This window comes from Bombus huntii, chromosome 17 (assembly GCF_024542735.1).
Source record: "Bombus huntii isolate Logan2020A chromosome 17, iyBomHunt1.1, whole genome shotgun sequence".
Lineage (NCBI taxonomy): Eukaryota > Metazoa > Arthropoda > Insecta > Hymenoptera > Apidae > Bombus > Bombus huntii.
The window spans coordinates 6,677,160-6,685,766 of NC_066254.1; the positions used below are offsets into that span (position 1 = coordinate 6,677,160).

Below are 8,607 nucleotides of genomic sequence, written 5' to 3' on the forward strand. Positions count from 1 at the left end.
AGATGATGTGGATGCAGTATTTTTCACTTTTTTGTCACTATTTTGTCACTTGATCCTTCTACTTTAGTGGATGTTAGTCTACTCCGACGCGCGCTCCGAGGGGTCCGTCCCGCTCGGCGGTCAACAGTCGACTCGACGAGAACGAGTGCACTCAGCGCGGTATGAGCGTTGGCTGAAATTAATAGTTTTCTTATTTGTTTTCCATGGTCAAAAAATAGAATATTTAAAGAAACATAGGTGTGTGCCAAAATGAGAATGATACAATATGCATGATAATGATCGCGTAATGCTAAAACATTTCTCTTTCTCGATGCTTCGATCGTAGATTATTAAAAATAGATTGTCAAGAAAAGTAAAAAAATATTGGAAAAATAAAAAAAAGCCAACACCACACGGAGTTCCCAGGCGGTCACCCATCCAAGTACTATCCCGTGCCCGGCGCTGCTTAACTTTCGTGATCGGACGAGAACGAGTGCACTCAGCGCGGTATGAGCGTTGGCTGAAATTAATAGTTTTCTTATTTGTTTTCCATGGTCAAAAAATAGAATATTTAAAGAAACATAGGTGTGTGCCAAAATGAGAATGATACAATATGCATGATAATGATCGCGTAATACTAAAACATTTCATTTTCTCGATTATTCGATTATAGATTGTTAAACATTGTTTGTTAAGGAAGCCGAATTGATTTTTTATTAGGATTACGTTATTTATTTTTTTTTTTTTTTTTTTTTTTTTTTTTTTTTTTTTTTTTTTTTTTTTTTTTTTTTTTTTTTTTTTTTGTTCAAAAGGAGACTAGGGGGTTATTTATGATTATTTCGAATATTTTGGTTATGTTGGGTAGGAGACTTATATATCGCAGGTTTGAGGGTGAGAAGCGGTCTTTATTTTCTTTTCTTTTGTGATGGCTGCTAATATTATTAAAGAGCACTGTTTAATATCATTTTATTTTGTTGGTTAACCGTTTGAGCAAAATGTTCGGGACGTCGTCGAAAGCGGATGATTTTTTATTGTTTAATTTAGAGGAAATGATTTTTAGTTGATTATAATTTGTAAAGTAGTTTATTTCTGTGTCTGGTTGTTTGGGGTTGTCCGAGGTGTTTTCATTAGAGAATATGAAGACTGCCTTATTTAGCGATATGTCTCGCTCTATTTTATTTTTCAGTTTATTTGTTTCGGAGATAATAATTCTCGACCCAGGTGATCGTTGTGTGTGTCTGTTTTGGAAAAGTGAGTGCCGATAACGTATAGTTTTTCCGTTGTTTTACATGTTGTGAAATAACTAGACTCCATGTTTTTATCGATGTTCTGTATCGCTATACCTGCATCTTGGAGGAGGGGAGCTTTCTCTGGAGGTAGTTTGAAAGAAGGGATAGAGTTAGATTCTTTTTACCTAAAAGTTTGATTTGTCTGTGGGAACATGCTAGCTGAGTCTTTTTAGACATATTTTTTTTTATTTTATTTATCTTCTCTTTTTGTCGTAAGAATTTTGTTGTACTTTAGATTGTTTATTTTGGATAGTATGATGTAGCTTTTGTCTCGTTGTAGCTCGTTGTTGCTCGCTTTCGCAGTCAAGGCGCTATTTTAGAAGGGTACTCCAATAGCTAAAACGATTCTCTTCAACATTCGTAGCAGTATTTCTAATTTCCTACGCTACGAGTTTCTTGTAAGGATAATTGACGGATTTTAACGGCCCGAGCGGTCGAGCGCCGCCACTCTTACCCAATTACATCGAAGCCTCGCATTCACCCAGGTATCGTTCACGCTCTTCCAGCGAAGGATCTGCCCCGCACTTGGAGCGTATTCACGCAGTAAACGCCATCTTGCGGGCGAATATGCCGCGTGACGATTTTCTTGAAAACCAATCAGCGTGCGTATTTGGGGTCCTCCGTTTCGAGCCTTGTTGGAGTCTAACAACGGTATCGGCAGTCTCGTTCGAGTAGTTTAATCGTGAACATGTAGCAGCGAGTCAGTTTCCGTGCGTTCGAATCGCTAAACGTGGACTAAAGAACCGTTTCAATCTCTTAGCGCTCTTCAAGCGCTCGTGCAGGTGAAATCGTTTCGTCAGTCGCAACGATCAGTGATACTTTTCTGTGCTAGCTTCTTCGATGAGTCAATATCTTGAAGCATTCGTGGACATGGCTGCAAGCGTTGGTGGAGACAGAGTCGTTCCATCAGGCGTGACGATCAGTGGACAGTCCTGTGCGAAATCTTCAATTGTGAACAGTATCTCCAAGCATACGCGAAGGTAAGTATCATTTTAGTGAGCGAACGATTAGTAAACCGTCTCGTGCTGGTCTTTCAATTGCGAGCGGCATCGTCACGCGTGTATCGTTAATCATTCGTATCGTCGTACGATAATTCAGTCGCATTCGTTCAGTCGTACATCGCGTCGCGGCATTCGCTTCAGTTGCTTCCTATCGCATAATCGTCCGCAGTAAGTATTCCTAAATTTCGTCTTAATCGTCGAAAACAATTTGAAACTTTCTCATTGTTTGTTCTTTTTTTCCTTTTTTTTTTCTTTTTTTTTTTTTTTTTTTCCCAGTTTTAACTTCGTCAATTGTTCTTCGCGCATTGAGTCATTACTCTCCCTCGTAAATCTGTCACCCAAGATTAATTCGACGGGGAACGAGTTACAGAGCGCGGTATCGTCCGATATCAGAGACACGCGCGCATGTTAGACATATCGTTGTTTCTTTAACCGATTGAGTACCAAGCAGCGTGATCGCGGTGTTTAGATTTTATGTCGAAAAGTCCCAGTACATTTGAACGCTACGGACGACTGACGGTATTTTGTGTATTTCATTGTTATCTTAATAATTTTTATTGAACAAAATTTGGAATATTTATAAACTAATAGTACGCATATATAAAAATATAGATGTATTTCATAAAAATAACACATATGACGAGCGCTATTGTGCCGCTTGTTTCTCTCGCAATCGATTAAGAGGTTATCCTGCCGTTCCGGACTTTTCCACTGTCACGTAAAATAACAAAATAAAAAAGAAATTTGAGGTGAAAAATAAAAAAAGAAAACTTTATTTTTTTTTCTTTCTAACAACAATACACTTTACAATCTACTTCCGAACTCTAGGCGTGACTTTCTAAGACTGACTCTTATGATTTTACTTTCGATCGGATCCGATTACTTTCTTTTGTCATCCCTCAACATCCCCACCGTCCATGCATTTGCTAGGCGTCCGCGATCGTTGCCACGTGCTCTTTCTTCTAGAACCTTCGGTGGAAGGACCGTTCGGATGTTGATGGTTCATTAGGCACTTCAGCCATATACATTGTCGCCGAGTGCCGCCACATCTTTATCTCTATCGTCAGTCCGTCGGATTTGAAGTATGCCGATCGTCACACGACCGTGGTTTTTCAAAGACCCCTGGGACTCGAACGGTTAAATTATGTCAATATTATCAGCAAATAATTATTTTTCTATTTACTCTATATGATTTTCGAAACATTGAAAGATCACTATTACTCGACTACTTCAATATTGATTACGATACTTTTTTAATTGCGGTTAAATTTGTCACTACTGGTGTGAGAGACTGTAAAATTGATTCGAAATAGTATTTTACAGAGACTGATGAAACCGATGAGTCTATATATGTCGGGTCACGATTCGAATTTTGGGCGCGCGACGACTCTTCATGTGGACTAGCCATCGTTTCACAAAGCCGAGATTTTATTTACACGTATATACAGGTCTATCACTAAGCTTAACAAATAATAAGTACGACTAATAATAAGTCTAACAAACACTAAGCCTAATGAATAATACGATCTACGAATAATTAAATTAAATAGTACTATTAGCAATGTTTGAGTTCAAACGAATCCACGGTCACCGGGATAACTCCTTACTAAGCGAAACTAACTTAGACGCAAATGCGATCGTCGAAAATGCTCGATGTATCACTCTCCAAGGCAATCGCAAGAATGCCAGCCTCGTGGAGATTTTTCTCCCTGTACGATTGCATTTTGTTTTCTATATCCGTTTGGAAGCATCGAGAAGGTTCCAAACGCCGTTGCTAGGCACGCTCGTTGGAAGCATCGAGAAAGTTCCAAACGCCGTTGCTAGGCAGTTTCTGCCTGGAGTTTTGATTACTAATACAATGTATGTCCCATTGCATCGGCACCTCCGAGGCAACATCACACGTGGCTCGGCCCGCTCTCGAGGCCGCATGCCGCCACAACCACATTTCTCGGAAAACACATACAACCACTCCAGACCTCCGTTAGATAAAACATCCATCCCGTGACCGTGGCTACGTTCAGCGACCGATTGTCACCTCGAACCCAATCTCGCTTATTACAAATCTTAAGCAATTACAACTATAATAAAGTCTAGGATAAGGTACTAGAGGATGTTCCCAAAATTTCCAAGGAAAGGCTTCGGCTTTCCTTTCATCTCCGACATATAATTAAAAGTTATTTCTATTTCTGAATTTTCTTTCTGAATATTTCTTTTAAATACTATCTTAAGTAGTTGTTGGTCTACAGTACGAATAAAATATTTTGAATATGTAGTAAAAAATAAACTATCTTTATTTTCACAATGTGGTATATAAAATAAAGTATTTTATCTTTGTATTGTAAATAGTGTTTAAAATGTTTCTTAACGATGAAAATAGATTAAGCAGAAGAAGGTTAATATCAGGATGCAAGAAACCAAAATATTTAGAAATTAAATTCATGTTGTTTTTAACCCTGCTGCCGGGTCTCCGGGTCTCTTTGTTCTTACTGCTCTCCTTTCTTTCTCTAAGAACTTCTGTATTCTTTTGAACGTATAGAGCAAAATTTTATCTGACTCTTGAAACCGACATATTTGAGAAAAAAAAAAAAAAAAAAAAAAAAAACGCGCGATCATAGCAAAATTTAGGGAACGCACTGATACAAAATTATATTATAAGACGGTAATATGACCCGCGTAGGAAAGCTGCAAAAGAAATAGCAGAGAGTGTTATAAATACATTGGAACATTTCAAAGAGAAAATAAGAGTTTGTAGAAATTTCACTAATGCCAAGATTTTCTTTGCGATAATAGAATGTACCGGTTCTTTGCAATGAAAGTTATTATGAAGGATACAGTAACGTACCGCTACATTTCCCCGGTCCTTAGTTAGAAGATAAAATAAAGAAAAACGAATCTTTGTATGCAAAGGTAACTTTCTTCTTCAAACTCTTACCGAATAATTTAGTTAAATGGAAGACCGCAGCAGGGTTAAGTGTGGTTATTCGCAAGTAACAAGCATTATAAAAAGTTTTCATCACTTTGATTACTCCTTTATGGGCAAACATGCAATCCGTTTCTTTTTTTCTTTTTTTTTTTCCATTTATTTAATTTGTACTTTACAATTTGGCTTGGACGCGTTGCCGTTCTTTCCTTGTATTTTTTTTTTTTCCTTTTTTTTTTCCTTTTTTTTAGTACTTGCCGATTTCTTCTTTGACCATTGGTATTTTTAGGTCTTGCGTATATCCTCGTTTCTGATATTCCATGGGGCGTTGACTACTGTTCTGAGTATTTTCTAGAAGCGATTCTGGTTTAGTTACCTTATTATCCTGGTTTTGGATATTTTCAATTTACTTTCTATGCTGAGTTTACAGTTTCGACTGTCTCCTTTTTATCCGTATTTTGTCTATAATTGATTTGGTATATGTTGCTTTCATGTAAGTTATGAGTCCAAGTGGAGTCTTAGTATTTAACTTGCTTTGTTTGTGTTATGTGCGTGCCATTCAATCGGATATTAGGTGGTTTCCGCTTTCGTATTGTAAATGTAATGTGGTTAAATTGACTGGGGTTTGCCTTTATCTTGCAGTCATTTTTCTATTTTTCTGATAAGTTCTGGTAGTAATATGTTAAGTTTATGTTGTCTATATGTTAAGTCTATATGTTTAAGTTTATAGTTGGCGAGACTTAAGTTTTGCATGTCTTAAAATCTTACAGATGTCCTTGAAACTTAAATTTTGAATGTTCTCGGAACATCTCTCCCGAAAGTCCTACGAATAATTCTTAAAGTTTATATTTCGAATATTTTACTAATATCCATTTCGTAAATCTAAAGAATTAAATATCAGATGTTCTAAGAACAACGGTTTTGTAGGTTTTACAGATAGAAATATCACTTTACAAATTAAATTAAACATTTACAGATTGAACCACAGATATTGCAAGAACAACCGTTTTCTAGGTTTCACAGTTAAGTTTTGAGTGCTGAAATGTTTTTAGAACATTCATTATAAAAGTACAAGGTTTCCAATTCCATGAATTTTTCCAATTTCCGCAAAGTTTCCATGTTTAGGCTATACACGCACTAGAAATTCTAATTTCAGGAAGTAGTAATGCAATAAATTGTGGCGAAATTGACGCGAAGAATCGGTGTCTAACTATTCATAGTTAGAACAAGATGTTCTGGAAAGATATGCTGCCAGACGAAAGTAAATGATTCCCTATTCAAAAGTAAGTCCAAAATGTACAATGACAATTTTTGATACAAAGTTTTGTTTTCGGAAAAATTGACGCTGAAGTTTCGTCGAGTACGCATGCACTTGAAATTTAACGATATCAATCTGTTATCATAAAATTTCTGCATATCAAGAAACGTGACTTCTTTTAGCTTTAAAACATGCAACAATTTATTTGTACGTCTATGAGAGAGTGATACAATGTATGACAATGGTCGCGTAATGCTAAAACATTGCATTTTCTCGATTATTCGATTATAGATTATTAAAAATAGATTGTCAAGGAAAGTAAAAAATATTGGAAAAATAAAAAAAAAGCCAACACCACACGGAGTTCCCAGGCGGTCACCCATCCAAGTACTATCCGTGCCCAGCGCTCCTTAACTTTCGTGATCGGACGAGAACGAGTGCTTTTTTTTTTTTTGTTTTTTTTTTTGTTTTTTTTTTTTGTTTTTTTTAAAATATGTTGAGGTGATATGTCGTGATAGGGTCGGAAGGAAAACTCAGATTTACTCAACGATAAATGTTTATTCACTGTAATATCAATGAGTACACTTGGCGCAGGACTCGCGATTATATTCGGTTCGCGAATGCGCGGTTATAAGTTCGAGCTTGGATAGCTATGATTCGAGATGCGCTACGAGTGCGGACAATGATTGCACGAGATGTCGAGAGCTTAGGTAATTATTCGACTCGAACCGTGTAAGTATAACGATCGTGATATGTTGACTCGCTGTAATAGACTGACTTTTTTGTCGCGATGCTGCTGCGGAGGAAGACTGCGTTGGGATGTGTCTAAGGATGCGAAGGCATCGGATTCGTTGAGAAAAGCTTTGGTTCGGAAAGTGAGGGAAATGAAATGTACGTTAATGTTTATTGGCTAATTCGTGTTGGTCGTTGGAAAAGGATGCTAGCTGCCCTTGAGTTGAGAGGGTGTCGCTAGCGGGAAGCATCGTACGTGAGAGATAGCAGATTTCTCGCGTGTCCCCGTGGTAGGTGGTCGACTTCGAGACTGATAAACAAAGACTGTTTGTCTCTTTGGAGGACCTTAGCTAAAATAAATCCCAAGATTTATAGCGGTCCTTGGGCTAGCTGGAAATATTCGGTACGAATGTATCGACATCTGGCAATCATCTTGTCCGCAGGTATATAGGGTCTTTGTGTCGTGCGTCACGCGACGTGAACTGTTGGGAAGTTTACTGTCAAGTGCCGCCACAATGTTTATTAAACCCAAGATACAATTTTAAATACATTTTGGTATTGGCAATAAACGGTGAATTTATGTAATGATATCTTAGGCAAAGGTACCGATACGCAACGGTACGACGTAGCCATGCTATAATATGTGTCGGCGCTTTACATTTTTCCTGATTAATATAATTTTTTGGTTTAAGCCGCTGGAGGGAGCGAAGCTTCTATATGATTTTGTTTTTATTTGTTTTTACTGTCCTGAAAACTGGGTCGCAAAACAGGACGCTTCGGTAGTATATTTTTGGGGGCTGTGAAATTTTGGGGAGGGGTGGGATGAGGGGAAGGGGGAGGGGGATGTTAAATAGGTTTCTTTTAAAAGAAAGAGAATTACAATAATTACAATGTTTGCACCTGTGTTGTACGGGGGCAGAATTGAGTTTTATCGGTTCAATGGATTTTCTCTCTTATTTTATTATGGATTCAGTATCCAGCAATATTTTTTTGTATTTTTTCTATGTTTGTCTTTAGTGTCTTTCAGACACTTTTCAGGGCCATGTTGTATCTCCACCTAGTGTCTGCGGTCTGTCCATTTAGGTTTTCTTCGTGAAGTATAGTTTTGATCCCTATTTTTCTTTTTCTTTTTACGTGATAAATTATTGGAATATTATTTTGGTCCTGGAGGTAGTTTTTTTCGTCAAGGTATAGGAAAGCTTCTGGCGGGATGTAGCCTGTTGTCAGAGTGTTTTTGTAATATGCGTCATTTGGAAATAAGCAACTGAAGATTAAACTATTTTCTTTTATCTTTGCCGCTTGCGCGAAGTGGTTTCTTATTAGCTTTAGGATGTGACAGTCTATGCGGTGAACGTTGGCTAGGTCGTATATTATTTTGTTTTTTATATATTTTTTGAATCCGCTGTGTTCGGGGATCTGTAAGTACTC

General features: G+C 37.4%; 1 non-coding gene across 1 annotated transcript; it reads right to left on the minus strand.

Annotated features, from left to right (window-relative positions):
• Positions 1–380: 380 nt before the first annotated feature.
• Positions 381–500, minus strand: LOC126875285 (5S ribosomal RNA). Its single transcript, XR_007693325.1, has one exon. It is a non-coding gene; the product is annotated as a 5S ribosomal RNA (ribosomal RNA).
• Positions 501–8,607: the final 8,107 nt, after the last annotated feature.